General features: G+C 41.6%; 2 long non-coding RNA genes across 2 annotated transcripts; both read left to right on the top strand.

Annotated features, from left to right (window-relative positions):
• The first annotated feature begins 307 nt into the window (after positions 1–307).
• LOC149323601 (uncharacterized) lies at positions 308–5,555 on the top strand. The gene is made up of 4 exons (XR_016280187.1): positions 308–345; positions 2,357–2,445; positions 4,077–4,115; positions 5,514–5,555. It is a non-coding gene; the product is annotated as an uncharacterized LOC149323601 (long non-coding RNA).
• Positions 5,556–7,398: 1,843 nt separating this feature from the next.
• Positions 7,399–12,742, top strand: LOC149323600 (uncharacterized). The gene is made up of 2 exons (XR_016277285.1): positions 7,399–7,599; positions 9,611–12,742. It is a non-coding gene; the product is annotated as an uncharacterized LOC149323600 (long non-coding RNA).
• Positions 12,743–15,952: the final 3,210 nt, after the last annotated feature.

Raw genomic sequence — 15,952 nt, 5'->3', positions numbered from 1 at the left:
ATCGTGATGGCTGAAAGTGCTTTTCAGCCAGCTGTACTGTGAAAATGATTTGAGCAATCACTTTCACTTGGGTCATGAGCGGGATAAGAATGGGGGAATGATCCCATCCTTATCCTGTCCCCCTTGTGATAATCTCCTATGTTGTTGGACTGAAACACCCAGGGTTTTTTTTTACCATTGGTTATGCTGGCAAGGCTTCTGGGAACTGCAATTTGACAACAGCTGGAGAGGCACATTTTGTCCATCCTGGTGTAGAGGAACTATAGGTGCCTAGACAATCTCTAATGCTTTGTTTTGTGTTTTATATAGGTTCTGCGTCCCATACTGAGATTCACTCAATTCCGTGTAAGAATTAATCAGGTTTTTAAAAAAATGTATTTCATTGTGGCACTTTGAAAGCAGGACAGCCTCCCATTTGAGTTCTTCACTATTGCCTAAACTAGGGATGGGAAACCTTTGAGGTACTGCTTAATAAAGGAGCAACTTCCACACAGTTATATCACAGAGTAAGGGAAATGCAAGACACATTTTTGCAACCTTAAGGATAATGTTCATAATCCAACTCATGGTCTTAGTTAATGTACGGAAACAATAGCAGTGGTAAGAAATCTACCTTGGGTTTGTTTATATTCCTGGAGAAACAATTGGCAGCACTTAATTTGCCTGGTTTGTATTCTGAATTGTCAGATGTACATTCTTTGCTTTAACATTCTTGAATTGGAAAGGAAAACTATCATTTAGGCTGTAACGAATTCTTGAGAATTAACTCTACTGAACTCAGTGGGGCTTTTTTTTTTTTTAGTAAATACATATAGAATTGTGCTGGTAATATAATTCCCAAAATAAAATAAAAAAACAGTTAGCTTTCACATCAACTTACACAGGTCTAAACTAGGGGTTGCAAATAATGCCTCTCCAGGATACTGTCAGACTACAGCTCCCATAAACTGTCACTCTTTTCTCTAGTTAGGGCTGTTGGGAGCTGCAGTCCATTATCAGCTTCAAAAGCCCACATGCAAGTGTATTACAGAAATTGCTGTGGATTTTCACACATTGTATCAACACTTAATTGTCTTCAATTGCCTGGGAAAATTTGCATCTATTTACCCTCCTTCTGCTGAAAATGCACAACCATGCACATCCATGTGAAGCAGATGAATGACCACTTCATAATAACTTTAGATGCTTCATTGTTTATTCATCAATATGTGTACTTTTTTCATAACAACAATTACATCCATGTTTTTTTTTAATTTATTGTGTTGCATTGTTTGAAAATCTTTAATTAAAAACTCTGGAAAAAAATAACAATAAGGGACAGATTAATGACTAGCTTTGTTGACAATCAGGTAGTAGCTATTAATAAGTTTGTGCTCTGCCTAAATAACAAATAAAACTACTGTATTGATTTAAAAAAAATAACAACAGGGGAGAATAAAGTTAGCTGGTTGGTGTAATTTAATAACATTTCCTATTTATTTTTAGTTACTTTTAAAGTTAATGTAGACATTTTTAGATAGGGTTACAATTTTATTTAGGTATTATGCTGTAATATTATTAATCCCAATCCCCCCCATTATAACAGAGAAACTAAAAAGTAATGAATAAAATAAGGTGCACACCAGGCACTTCTAATGTGTATCAGGTGCTCCCATTGTCCTCTGGCACTTCCTAACCAATGTCCTGATGCGCATTGATGCCTATTGTGCATCAGACTATGCCAGTTACTTCACTGGCTACTTACTGCACAACAGACTCATATGTTGTAATATCATGACAGCCTCTAGGTGAATGCGGACACTGTGGAAGCCATTCAGTTCAATTCAGTTCAGTTCAAGGTTATTTATGAAGACATAAATCCCAAACAGAATGCCAGCCAACTATAAACTATATTCCAGTGTCACTGTGAATTTGACTGGGGGAGAATGCTTCATAGCAGATTTGGTGATCAACCAGATCCCATTTCTAAATTGCATTCTTTAGTATATATTGTGTGGAGTTACCTGCCACTGTTTTATTCAAGGAATGAGGAATGTGGTTTTCCATAAGAATCTGAGCAACCCTAGTCAGCATAGCCAAAGGTCAGGACTGAGAGGGGCTGAAGTCCCATAACATCTGGAAGGTTTCCCCCATTCCCTTCCTCCAAACATATATATGACCAATTGTTTTTAAGGTTGAATATTTTAAAGATTAAAGTTAAATGGCATCAAACTTGTGTAGCAACACAATTTCTATTCCAATGGATAAAATTACATTATCCCCAAATAATTATTTTAAATTCTATCTTCCATTATTTAAAATTTAAAGTGCTGTATCTTTTAAATTGAACAACAAGAAATTTTATATTGTTTTTTAGGTAAGACAGAAGACAGACATCTTGTTACTTTAACCCAAATATTAAACGATCAATATTTGGTGTTGACCAAAGAATCCAAAGTGCTGACGGTAACCAAAATTATATTTATATTTGGGGCTGGGTAGAAAACCATTGAAACACACACATGAGGCAAGAAGTACATTATTTTAAACCTTGACTTAGTATGTAGCCACACTGTAGAAATAAAACAGTTTGACATAACTTTAAATGCCATGATTCTATTCTACAGAATCTTGGGATTTTTAGTTTGGTGAGGTATTCAGCCTGGTCTGTCAGAGAGCTTTGATGCCTCATCAAACTACAAATCCCAGGATTTCACAGGATAGACCCGTGGCATTAAACTGGTGTTACAGTGCTTTATTCTCTGCAGGGATTAAACTACAAGGTACTGTGTATTGCATATGTCTTCAGGAATTCAAATCTGGCCAATACTGACGCTATAGGACTCATCTAAAATTGCAAACTAAGGGGCAGTACAGACGGGTGGCTGGAAGCCATACCTGTAAGCCCTGAATCTGTGCTGCAGCATCCGCATGCTGCAGCACAGACGCACTCTAAGCGGCTACATTTTTGCAGTGTCATAACGGCTGCGATGCAGCCCTATGGCACTTTTCCCTCCTAGAAGTGTGTGAGCGCTCGGGCGCCCTTACGTCACGTGTGGACGGAGCCGCAGCCTTGTGGCATAAGACCGGCTATATTAAGGCTCGGTGCATATGGACGCTGAACACCATCGAGCCCTAATATCGCTGCTAATGGCTAATCTGTACTGGGCCTTATTCTCAACAAAGAGACATGTGGCTATCCATTCAACAAAGCCTGGGGTGGGCAATTCTATGGGTGTATTTGCCCACTGTAGGCTTTGTTTAATGGCTAGCCATATGTCTCGTTGGCCCAAGACAGACGGGCCAAAGGTGCCATCTTGTCACCAAAACTAGGGTTCCGGCGCGCGCAACAACTGCATGCTCCAGAACCCTAGTATGTGTGGGTGATGGCCTAATGGCGGCCTTTAGTCCACATGGGGCCACCATGTTTATGTAAGCGACACGCAGCATCTGCACATCACTGCGCGTCGCTTAGGTCATGAGTGCGTTTCCCAGTGCCTGCTGTTTGAATTGGAATAAAAGTTTTTGTTAATGTCACAAATTAGCCTGCCTTTTGTTCCTGAAAAGATCATTTTACATCCTCAGAATGCTGCAGGAAGTGCTTGTTAATTGTGTTAATCATGTTGTGAACTTCCTGGTATCCAAGTATAAGGAGAAACATGGACTTTCCTTCATATGGCAAACTTATTTTGTGTTGTGATGATTACATAGCAAGAACTTAATCAACTTATTATTATTATTATTATTATTATTATTATTATTATTAATAATAATCAACCGCAAATGGTAAAGAAGTCTTGGGGAGTTATCATGTACACAACAACCCTGTTCTTGCCTCCAAACTGATGACTGGCCTTTTGCCCAACCCCTCAGATAGCCTGTGAGAAAAGAATGAGTTCCAGTATAGCAAAATATGGAAAGCTAATATGAGACGGGTTTGTAACAGCATAAATTTTGTTAATTGAATCGAGCAGCTATATCTTATAAACAAATCCCTATTTGATTGGAAATTAACTAAATTGGGCAAGGGATTACTCATACTAATAGTTACTGAAAAAAAATACAAATGTTAACATTTTGAATGTCTCTTTCTGCAGACAAGTCTAATGTCTTTGGAAGACTTTACAAATAAAAAGGTACGTGATGATCAAATAACACCCATTTTTCATCACCAAAATGTTGCGAAGACATCACCATGCTATCAGCAAGATCTTAGCCCCACTGTCTATATTTTATGGCTGCCTTCCTCAGCCTCATGCCCTTATATGCACTGGACAACAATTTTGACCACCCCTAGCCAGAATGGGCCATCTACCTGCTGGCTGGGGATAGTGGGCGATAAGAGCCAGTGTGGTGTAGTAGTTTGAGTAGTGGACTACAACTCTGGAGACCAGGGTTCAATTCCCAGCTTAGCCATGAAACCCACTGGGTGACCATGGGCAAGTAACACCTCTCAGCCTCACGAGAAGTCAATGGCAAGCCTCCTCTGAACAAATCTTGCCAAGAAAACCCCATGTTAGGTTTGCCTTAGGGTTGGCATGTCAGAAATGACGGCACACAACAACAAAGTCCAGCATATATGTTGAATTTTAAATGTAGACTCTTAACTTGTATTTTTAAACTATTGCATGTTTTAATTAGTGTGGTTTTACTGTTGTTATTTGTTGATTTTTGTTGTTGTTTCCTGCCCTGATCCATGGGGAGAAGTGGGTTAGAAATAATAATAATAATAATAATAATAATAATAATAATTTGGCTGGGTATAATGGGCCATAAGGGACAGTGTGATGTAGTAGTTGGAGTACTGGACTACAACTCTAGAGATCAGGTTCAGTTTCCAGTTCGGCCATTAAGCTCATTGGGTGACCTTGAGCAAGTCACATTCTCTCAGCCTCAGGAGAAGAGGGCCACATGCCCCCAAGATGCCCGGAAGTCATGCTGGACAATTACACTGGGCCGGCTCTAAGCTGCTCCAGGGTCGTTTAGATGCCACACGCTGCAGGAGTGCGTGGAAGCCGGCTTGGAATTGTGTCGGGACCACCTAAGGTGGCTTTTTACTGGCCCAAATAGGAGCAGATCTTTTCAGTTCCTATTTGGGCCCTTGCTCCCACCAAACAAGCCTGAGAAGGTGGTGGGACAGAGAGAAGGAACTCTTCTCAATGATCTTAGACCTCCAATGGGCTCATAAAGGGAATTATGGTCCTTCAGATAACCTGAAACCAAGCCTTATGGGGATTTATACTGTAAATCACCTTTCCCCCAAAACTAGAGTACAAGACCGCTTACAAATTAAAACATATACAGCATAATTGCAACCGAAAAAACTGATAAGGGCATGGTATGTTCTATGATATAGTTATTATTCCCTGAAAATCTGGAAAAGTGTAGGGCATATATATATAATAAACAGATGTCAGGTAAGCCTGATGTTACATCTTTCTGTGCTTTTAATTGCTTTAAAAGCCATTCATTCCCAAGCCCACAGTATACATTTCCATTATGTAATGGTAAGTCTTTGTTTCCTCTCCCCTTAGAATGACATTGAAAAGGAACTTGAGGGAAACGGTACACATGATGTAAGTAATTATTTGTACATTAATGCTTTTATATAAATGACCATCAAGCTCAGCTCAGGAGCCATAGCTTTCTTTTTGCAATGTGTGACGTTTCTTAAAATACCGGTACTTCTTTCCAAAACATCCCATATTGGGGTACAAGGCACTTTAAGTGGAGACCATTGAGAGCAAAGAAATGCAAGTATAGGTGCTTAAAACTCTTTCCTACAGAAGGAAAGTCACTTGGAGGGCAATTTGGAATGTAGTCAGCCCTCCTTATCCACAGATTTTTTATCCACAGATTCAAGCATCCACGGCTTGAAGATATTTTTTAAAAAGGATTAATTCCCAATAGCAAACTTTGATTTTCCATTTTATATAAGGGACACCATTTTGCATCATATTTAACGTGACTTGAGCATCCACGGATTTGTTATCCATGGGGGATCCTGGAACCAAACCCCAGCAGATAACAAGGTCCCACTGTACAATGCCTATCCACTTTGCATTTTCAGGTGCCCCTTGTGGGAATGGTTTTCCTCCTTTAACTTTGCCCAAGGGTTTTAGACAATTGTAGATAATTACATCCAGGAAGATGCGAGGAAAGACATTTTAGTTAGGAGATTGTTATTACAGACTTATTTTATTTGCTATTTTGTATTTATTTTAGATCAGTTAAGCACAAAGTTAGTATATTTTGGCAAAATCATTCACAGAAATATTAATAACAAATAAATAAAAATTAATCATAAACTCCACTTAGGTGTTTTTTTAAGGAATTACAGTTGACCCTCTGTTTTTAGTGGGGGATCAATTCTGGACACCCCCTGTGAAAATGGAGGCTTGCGCATATTCAAGCACCATAGGCCTGAACGGGGGCTGCAGGAACGAGGCACGCGCCCAGAAGGAGCTCCGTTTTGGAGCTCCTTCTTGCGCCAAGCCAGGCCACCATAAGCAGCCTGGGGTGGTATGAAGATGTCACACACATGTCCATTTGGACGTGGCACGTGTGTGACATAATGGCGGCACCCATGTACACACGGTGCTGCCATTATCGCCCCGCCGGCACCTATTAGGGTTGTGTACATGGTGCGCGCTCCCTAACCCACTTGTTGGCGGTCTGTACCGCGCTATAGTAAAAACTATATCTAGAGCAAAGGTTGGCAAAGTGTGGGTTTCAGGCCACATATGGACTCTCAGATCTATTTTTGTGGCCCCCGGGGGGGGGGATAATTTTAAAAACAAAATTTGCTCCAGAAGGACACCAAATGTAGTGCCGGGGGCATCGAAGGCATTAACACTGTATTTGGATCCCCCTGTGTCCCAGAAGAGTCAAAAATAATTTTGCAAACTTAAAAAAAGTTATTTTCCACAAAATGTTCCCAAATGTCAACTAGGGGGTGTGGGTGCCTTCCCACCACATTTTGTGGGAGACCAGGCCAATTTAGGCCGAGGAGAGACCTTTTTTGAAACCCAAAATATGGTGAAAATGCCCCCATACCTCCTAGAGGCATTTGGGGGACAAAAATAATTTGAGGGGTAGCAGATGTGCCCCCTGGTCCTCTAAAGGGTTAATGTGCCCCTTTAGTCTTCCAGAGATGCCCACCTGTGACTTAGTCTAAAGTAAAAAAACCTTCCTGAAATAGAACACACTGCCCCTGAAATGGGTATTTTCTTTCAAGAATCTAAATGATACATTCATTTAATAATGAGCAACTCTTGATAACAGTTCATATAAGACTACCCTGCTAGTAGCAAAATACTTCATATTCATTATTCTTGTTTCTCATATAATTATTGTAAAGCTTAAAAGAAATGAGGCAACTTAAATCTTACACATATTTTTGCATTTTCTTAGACAAACATCGCCCAGAAGTATCTTTTCTTTCTGAACTTCCAATCAGATGGAACAATACGGATTCAGTCCTTTGACGAGAACTATTATCTTAGTGGATCAAAGAAGCTGCAACTAGAGCAAAGCCAAGACAATGGAGCTGGACTATGCTTCATATTAGAAAAATGAAGAAACTCCACTCCCATGATGTTGCTGTGATCCCATATGCAGGTATATGGGAAAGACCAAAACTTAAGGAAGGAAGGGACTATAGCTCAGGTGTGGATACGTGACTTGTGTATAAAAGCTTCCAGGGAAAATCCCAAGAATCTCTAGATATGGCTGGAAAAGAGTCCCATGGGACCCTCTGGGGAACTACTGCCAGTCAGTGTATGCTATGCACTCTTGATATAAGATATAGATGAACCAGTGGTATGCATCAAATTAAATGCAGTTAATAGCTATCCATATTTTAAGGCTGATTTTTGTTAGCCCAGAATAAACATTAAAAGCACATTTCCATCCTGTTTCTATTCATAATATCTAGAAAAGGACAGTACAACAACACGCATGCCACAAAGTCAATTTTTGTAGTCTCTCCCAAGCATCTCCCCAACAAAGGCCTGAAATACATGGGTCAAATAAAGCACCTTCCAGGTGGTTTGGGGATGTCGTGTTCAAACAATGCATGTCCTCCAAACCACCCGCAAGTTGCTCCAAGGCCGCCTAAGGTGGCCAGAAGCTGATCTAAAAAGGAGCAGCAAAAAACCACTCCTGCTGGCAGCCTGTTTGGGACTGCGGCAGCGACTGTCTTCAGGACCACAATGCCTAGTTGACGTGGTTCCAGATCAATCAGGGCTGGAGCAACCTCTGGTTGTTCCTTTTGCACCATCTGCTTCATTCCAATATGCCATCCAAAGTTACTTCAGAAGGTGTTACTTTGACTGCAAACTATACTGCCAGATTTAAAAGGAGGAAAGGGATTTAAAGCAAAGATTCTGCTTGGTTTCAGTGGCTGAGATTTGGCAGTGCACGAGAACAACAACAACAAAAACCCTATTTGAATCAAGCAGATTTTTTTTTAAAATGTCTTATAGTGGTTTACCATCAAATTTTGATGGAGGAAGCAGGCATGTGGTGAGATAAAACAGACCCTGAGACTCACCAAATTTGCTCATCCTTGTCTAGAATTACTGGTCCATAATGACTGACAGCATAGAATTGTGTGTTTGGTAGTAACAATACAATTGCATCAAGCTGAGTATAAGGTAGCTTTCATACTATCATGCCCTCTCCATTTTCCTGAGCCAAGGAATGTCCCAAACATTATCAGGACCACAAAAATGCTTCCCCCACCCCAGAGAGTGTGTGTGTGTTAGATGTGCTCTTGTTAAATTCACATGGGATTCCAGCTGCGCTGAAAAGCCCCAGTTCACTAGTATTACAAAATGGCAGAGGGACTAGCAGCTCATTATTCAGGCCTTAGCTTCTTCCCTCTCATCTTCAATCCTATTCCCCTTTCTCTCTCTAAATTAGCTATTAGCTCTGCTTCCCTCTCCCATCCACTGCAAATTTACTCTCCCAAAGAGCAGCAAGATGGTTATTTTGTACCCTCCGTTTATCAGGAACAATCCTAATTAATGCTCTGTCATCCCACTTTTTCAGCCGCTTTTAAAATGTGCAAGTCGCTCTCTCCTCCTCCTCCCACTTTCTTTCTTGTCCTCAGCTGCTGCAAACTGAGTTCAAAAGCGTAAAAGGAGCTTGTACTCAATTAGCATGTGTGTTCTTCCTGAGTAACTTTTGCCATCTTGACAGTATTCTGATGTTGTTTGGCTACAAGTGTCCCAGTTTTTATCTGTGAAATGTTGGAGAATATGTGATTTAGTTGCTGGGTCCTAGAAAATGAGTGACATCTCTCCTTTATCTCTTAGCTTTGATTTAAAAAACACAAACAAACAGATGGGGTTCTGATTATCTAGTGTGGGATATTATTATTATTATTAACCTTTATTTATGAAGCGCTGTAAATTTACACAGCACTGTACATGCAATCTTTTTAGTTAGATGGATAGATAGGGTTTAGGAGCTTGGCCCCTCTTTCTAGCCGATCTGAACTCTATCTGTGATACGTCCCATTGATTTTAGTGGGTTTTACTAAAATAATTAGATTTAGGATTGTGAACTTAATAGTTGTTATGCTACAAGTTGTAAACCTGTCTGTTTCTGTATTTGGCTCTTTCAGAACTTTTCCATGATGAAGTCTTGTGAACGTTGATGGCAGTTAAGAAGAAAAAAAAGCAATGAAATTTTGGTCACAAATGTACAGTATCATAACAAAAATTTTGAAAGTCAGAACTGAAATGAAGCCATATGTTTATTAAATAAGAAAACAGAAGAGAGACATAGGAAAATTATGTTATATATCAGGTGTAGGCAACCCTTTTGAGCCGGGGGGCGGGTTGCTGTCCCTCAGAGAACTGGGGGGCCGAAGCCAAAAAATAAATAATTAAATAATTTAAAACAAATTAAATACATAAATAAATCGGGACAAATGTAGGACAAAATTTTCAAATGGAGGGCACTTTTTAAATAAAAAATGGAGGACACGCGAAAAAATTTGCTGATGTTTAAAAAAATGTTAAGATAAATGCATGCTTATCAGGCTTCTATAGACAATTGCCCCACCATGCCCCTCGCGCAAGACACCAAAGGCTCTGGCGGCAATCGGCGGCAGGACCGGGCTGGGGCCGGTCCCAAGGCCTTGCCGGGCCGCATCCGGCCCGCGGGCCGCAGGTTGCCTACCCCTGTTATATATGATCACAGCCACTAAAATAATATACGGAAAATACTGGAAGATGAAATACATACCAGCGATCAAGGTCTGGCTAACAAAATTATAAGACATGATGCAAATGGATAAATTAACTATATTAATTAAAGAAAACACACTGAAGAAATTTGAGGTTAAATGAAAAGACTTAATACAACACTTTAAAGAGAGATGGGGAAATGGCAGTCATAAGTGAAACAGATTCAATGTTGTCACTTGGGGTGGTGGTGGTGGTGTGGATTGCACCAGGTGACACTCCCAGAGGGGGGTGTCACCCGATGTCATCCAGTGGGGTAGTACGCCCCAGGGGGGAGGGGGCGACTGCCCTCCAGGTCCTGCATAGAAATGGCCATGCAGGACTCAGAAGGCCAGGGGAGCTGTTGAGAGGGACTAGTGTGGCCCCCTTCTCACTGCTGTGGCACCTACAATGGCACTGCGGCAGCTAGGTGGGGGAGTGCCCTTTGGCCCCACCACTGGAAGCCCCCCAGAAGCCCCCTCCCCCACACCAAGAAAGGGGACGCCACTGAACAGACTGAAAATTAGAAATTAATTTTAAGTAAGAATATTAATTTCTGTATATTTATATATGTAATCTACCTAGCTATGTAATATTTATATTTATATTTTGAAGACAGAACATTATAATAAATTTACAGTTGCTATTTAAGAGAAACTATAACAATATATAGAAAGCTGTAGAATATCATGTATATATGATACATGGGAGGGCTAGGATTAGAAATAGGTGGGCAAACATGACTCAATTAAATTATAAAAGGAGCGTAAGAGAAATTGTTTGATATGTGCAGGAATGTAGAAAAATATATATAACTCATCTTAAATCTTCTTTAATTTCATATTTTATTGTTAAAAGCTAATATGTACATGCCAGATTGACAAATAATTTTAAAAAATGAAAAGAAGAAAAATGCTCTGTGCTATGCTGACCGTTCTTGAACTACATATACATCCTATAGCTGGGCAGGAACAGCCAGTGGATCCATTCCCACAAAGGTAATGGATCCACTCTTGGTGTTATAAATGTGCCTTGCACAGGGGCTCCTGGTTATATTGGACCCATCCAGGTGTGAAATTTTACTTCTTATAGATGTTTGGCACCAGGTGAGCTCCCCCGCAACCTGCACTACTGTGAGAAGAGCTGTTGTAAGAGTGGATTTGGCATCCCTGTGGTAGCAGATCTACTAGCTGCCATCATAGTTGAAATATTTTAAAACTGTATTTTTAAACTGAAAACGCCATTCCTTTGTCTTGTCATTGTTTCCTACTCACCGTAAAAACCCAGGGCCAATAGACAGCATGTCCGCACCAACTGCAGGCTTGCTATCTATGCTTTGAGCTTCCATGGAGGGCAAGCCTGAGCTTTTTCAATGGATGTGTGCGCACACCATGGTGTGAGTGGGAACACCCCCCCCCCATTGAGAAGAACGGGACACAAGGTCCTGCATTTTTTGCTATTGGGTGTGTGTGTGTGAAACAGATCTCCGTAGATAGCAAAGGCATACTGTATCTTAAAAGTGCTCCTTCCTTTAGGAATATCCAGGCTAGCTAGAGCCTGAAACAGATGGGCCAAAAGGTGCGGCCTTGGTTGCTTTAGAGGCATGGCATGTAGACGACACCTGTTTTCAGCACAGCCGGAAGGTACTGTGAGGCTGCCTAAGGCAGCCCAAAAAGGAGCGGCAAAAAAGCTGCTCCTTGCCGGTGGCCCATTCAGGACTGTGGCAGTAGCTGGCTTCAGGACCATGGTGTCCGAACGAATGAGCTAGAGCTGTATAGCACAAAATCTAAAATGACTAACCCCAGGAATCTATAGGACAGAGCCCTGGCAGTTGAGACGGTCTCAAATATGTAGTGCAGGTACACTCCATGGGCATTTAGTTTCTGATCAGGAACAAGAGTGGGTGGCATTCAATGCAGTTTCTAGTTGCACAACCTGCTACACAAGTGTTGGTATGCCCAGTAGCAAACACAAGAATGTTACTGTTTGCACAACTGACAAAACTAAGAGCACACTGTACTGCTGCTAATGTTATTTTGGTTTTAGCCCATTCTTATAACTTGAGATCTGCTTTGTGGGCATATAGCCTTTTCTTTTTCTTTTGTGGATGTATTTGTTGGAACTGTTGGGGAGAGAAAAGGCTTGGTGGCGATTTGGGGGTGGTGGTTTGTCATTCCTCCCCTTCTTTTGAATTGAGGAGAAGGATTTATGCAAGCTAGAGTCCCTGGCAGAGGTCCCTAAACTGTGAAAGCTCTTCCTGGTGTATATTATCCAGTTTTCTCATTTATTAATTTTTAGACAATAAATTAAAAACTTTTTTTTTGTGAAGTCCAAATGAAATGAATAGATGCTTATGCTTTTTAAAGGATTTCTTTTGCAAAAATAATTGGTTTTCCACAGCACCGTCCATTATACAGGACATTAATTCACTATTTATGTATCAAAATGTTGCTATTTTTATTGCTTTTATTTTGATGTGAGGGTATTGTATGGGAAGGTGTGGATATTTCAAATAAACATATATTAAAGCAACATTGTTTGTTTGTTGTTAGCTGCCTTCGCATCAATTTCTACTCATTGTGACCTTCTGAATCAGATATTTCCATGACTCCGTATTCTCAGGAGATTATCGCACTGCGTTCTGAGACCGTTCTCATCACGTGATGAGAACGGAACGCATTTGAGTATACCGCACGTATGTGTTCCAATCGGGTTCTCAGAACGTTTAAATGTGTTCCAAATGTGATCCAGGAGGGTACAGATATGAATGTGTTCCCAGAGAGCTGAAACGTGATGAGAACGTTCCAACAGAGGTGTGTGCGATATTCTTATCTGTTCTCAAATCCGTTCTCTCATTCCTCCATCTCCTGATTGGCTGAAAGAATGACAGGCAGGGAGGGAGGCAGGCAGGCGAGCGACTGCAGTGAGGGAAGGTGTGTGTGTGTGAGGGAGGAAAGAAGGAGGGAGGGAAGGGAGGAAAGTTGGGACAAGTGAGAGAAGAGGAAAGAAGGGAAAGAGAGAGAAAGAGAGAGGGAAACAGGGGGGCCAGAGCAGAGAGCAAGAGGGAGAGGGTCTGGCTGCTTCTGCGGGGGCCTCTAGTGTCATGTCCAGCGGGGCTCCTGTGCTGGCAGCCTGCAGGAGGCAAGGATGGCAGGGATGCCCAGGACCTTCTCCTCCTTCCCTCCAGGAAGGAACCCACAAAAGCTCCTCTGTTTGGAGCAACACACAAAAGCAAGCAAACAACTCCCAGAATTCCATAGCAAAGAGCCAGACAAGAATTAAAGCGGGGAGGGAAGCTCACAGGCCCCACCTGGAATATTGTGTCCAGTTCTGGGCACCACAATTCAAAAAGGAGCGTGTCCAAAGGAGGGCGACTAAAATGGTGAAAGGTCTGGAAACCATGCCCTACAAGGAACGACTTAGGGAGCTGGGGATGTTTAGCCTGGAGAAGAGAAGATTAAGAGGTGATATGATAGCCCTGTTTAAATATTTGAAGGGATGTCACATTGATGAGGGAGCAAGCTTGTTTTCTGCTGCTCCAGAGACTAGGACCCGGAGCAATGGATGCAAGCTCCAGGAAAAGAGATCCCACTTCAATATTAGGAGGAACTTCCTGAGAGTAAGGGCTGTTCGACAGTGGAACACACTCTTTCCTCAGAGTGTAGTGGAGTCTCCTTCCTTGGAGGTCTTTAAGCAGAGGCTGGATGGCCATCTGTTGGGGATGCTTTGATTGTGATTTCCTGCATGGCAGAATGGGGTTGGACTGGATGGCCCTTGTGGTCTCTTCCAACTCTATGATTCTATGATTCTATGAAGGCACACATTACATGCGCACACACACAGGAGGCAAAAGGCTGACAAGCAGCCAAAATGGGGAATTGGGATGACAGCAGAGGACTCTTCTTTTCTAACCGGTTTAAAGAGCTGCTATGGCTGCCGGGGCTCTGCCCTTGGCCCAGTCCCCTCCCTGGCAACTTGCTTTTATTTGGCTTGAAGAGACCTGCATGGAGCTCCTCCTTCTTCCCAGCCTTGCAAAGGAGGTTTGGGATGTAACTTGCAAGGCTCATCTCTCCTCATTTCTCTTTCTCCCTGCCTTCCTCCCGATCCCTCCTTCTTCCCTCCCTTCCCTCCCTCCTCCTTTCCCCCCTCTCTCTCTCACACACACCCCTTCCCTCACTGCAGTCGCTCGCCTGCCTGCTTCCCTGCCTCCCTGCCTGTCATTCTTTCAGCCAATCAGGAGACGGAGGCGGCCTTGGTGGAATATGTTCTCGGAACGGTTTCAGGAATCGCTGTGCGGTAAAATGCAGTTCTGATCACGTTCTGATCACGTTCTAGTTTACTAATGCAGTAATATCTGTTCCAGGAACGTTCTCATCACGTGATGATAGGAACGTTCTCAGAACACAGTGCGATAATCTCCTCAGTCTCACTACTCAGGTTTTGCACGTGAACTATCCATCTGGAATGTGGTCATCCTCTCTTTCTTCTGTCCTCTATCTTCCACAGAATCATTGTCTTTTCTAATGAGTCTTGCCTTCTCATGATGTGGCCAAAGTACTACAGCCTCAGTTTTGTCACCTTAGCTTCCAGGGAGAGTTCAGGCTTGATTTGTTCTAGGATCCAATTGTTTGTCTTTTTGGTCACCCAGGGTATCCTTAGCACTCTTCTCCAGAACCATATCGCAAATGAGTTGATTTTCTTCTTACGTGCTTTCTTCACTGTCCAGCTCTAACATTCATACATGGTAAGGAGGAATACATTGGTATGGACAACTGTGACTTTAGTGTTCATCTGTATATTTTTAATTTTTAGGATTCTGTCTAGTTCTTTCATAGCTGCCCTTCTCATTCTTAGTCTTCTTCTGATTTCTTGGCTGCTGTCTCAGTTCTGATCACTGTTTGATCCAGGGTATGGGAACTCTTTGACTATTTTAATTTCCTCGTTATCTATTTATGAATTTATGTAAATCTTTCATTATCATTATTTTTGTTTTCTTTATGTTTAACACTACTGCCTTTGAACTTTCTTCTTTGACTTTCTTTAGTAATTGTTTAAAGTCTATGATGCTTTCTGATAGTAGTATGGTGCCATCTCAGATTGTTGATATTCCTTCCTCCTAGCTTCACTCCTCCTCCTGCAGATTCTAAGTCTGCTGTTCGTATGATATTTTCTGCTTACAAGTTGAAGAGCTAGGCCTTTCCTGATCCCCTTGCCAATTGAAAGATGACACTAATTTCCCAGCAATCCACATCTATAGCATTCCATATAGTGCAATAAGAAGAGGGTACTTCTTGAATACATTCCAGAAACACAGGAAGACATTTTCGTTGGGATCATTTCTCATGAACCAAAGTAGAATGCTACTTATTTGGTTAAAAGTGTAATGAAATTTAAACATGATATTTTGTATCTAATCTGTCAAATAAATAGTCTGCTCCAGGCTTTCAGGGTTGGGATTCTAACTGGCCATTCCCATGTTCACCTAGCACAGCTAATCCATATTACTTACAATTATGTTCCAATTCTGCAGCTTATCCCTTGGCTATTAAAATCGGCTTACCTCTATCCACTTTAAAGCTTAATTTGGATGACATCCTGATCTTATCAGAAGGTTTTTGGCATCAAATTTGCTGCCTGAATACAGCCCGGGTCCATCCTTGCTTCCATGAGTGCTCCATTGGCCATTTTCTTAAGTCAGAAGAAAAGAGCCTCGCAGAGTGCTCCTGGATGCGGGGATG

Source organism: Sceloporus occidentalis, unplaced genomic scaffold (genome assembly GCF_023333645.1).
Source record: "Sceloporus occidentalis isolate IW3139 unplaced genomic scaffold, rSceOcc1.0.p SCAF_1, whole genome shotgun sequence".
NCBI lineage: Eukaryota > Metazoa > Chordata > Lepidosauria > Squamata > Phrynosomatidae > Sceloporus > Sceloporus occidentalis.
The sequence above is the reverse complement of the archived record's forward strand: the minus strand, read 5'-3'. Positions and strand labels throughout refer to the sequence as shown.